We start from the raw sequence: 568 nt of genomic DNA, 5'->3' as shown, positions 1-568 counted from the left end.
GTGAACGACCATGAGCTTCAGTTATTGGATGTTGCATTGTGTGGAGTTTTGGATAGTGCTAGGGATGGAACACCGCTAGTAGGAGACATAGCTGATACTAGTATGTTGTTCGTGCTACTCGATCAATTCCTGTACTTGAAATCTTGGGCTGTGAAAAGGAGAGAAGGAGGCGGAGAGATCTCTATTGGGGGACTAGTAACACCAATCTTAGTGGCATGCGATGTGCCCTTAAAGGGAATTGTCCATGAACCAAGGTGGCTGGATACGAACTACCTCGTGCTGGCGAGATTCTTGGCCTATGAACGGCCTAATGACATGACATTGTTCAAGTTTGTCCACCCAACCGCCGGAGCTGCTCAAATGGTTTTACCCAATGTCGCGTACACCAAGGTTCGGTTAGGGCACAACATCGACTTCGCACCGCCGTTGGAAGAGCTGTACAACCCGGAGGAGGAGTCCGAGGCTGAGAAGAGAGAAGAGACCGGGCAGAGACATGGAGATAGCTCGGAGGAGTAAGCATACTCTCAAAAGCAACCAGTAGGAGTGAGGGAAGCTCACAAGAGAATTG

The sequence above is a fragment of the Camelina sativa genome, chromosome 2 (assembly GCF_000633955.1).
Source record: "Camelina sativa cultivar DH55 chromosome 2, Cs, whole genome shotgun sequence".
NCBI lineage: Eukaryota > Viridiplantae > Streptophyta > Magnoliopsida > Brassicales > Brassicaceae > Camelina > Camelina sativa.
Note: the sequence above shows the minus strand (reverse complement) of the source record.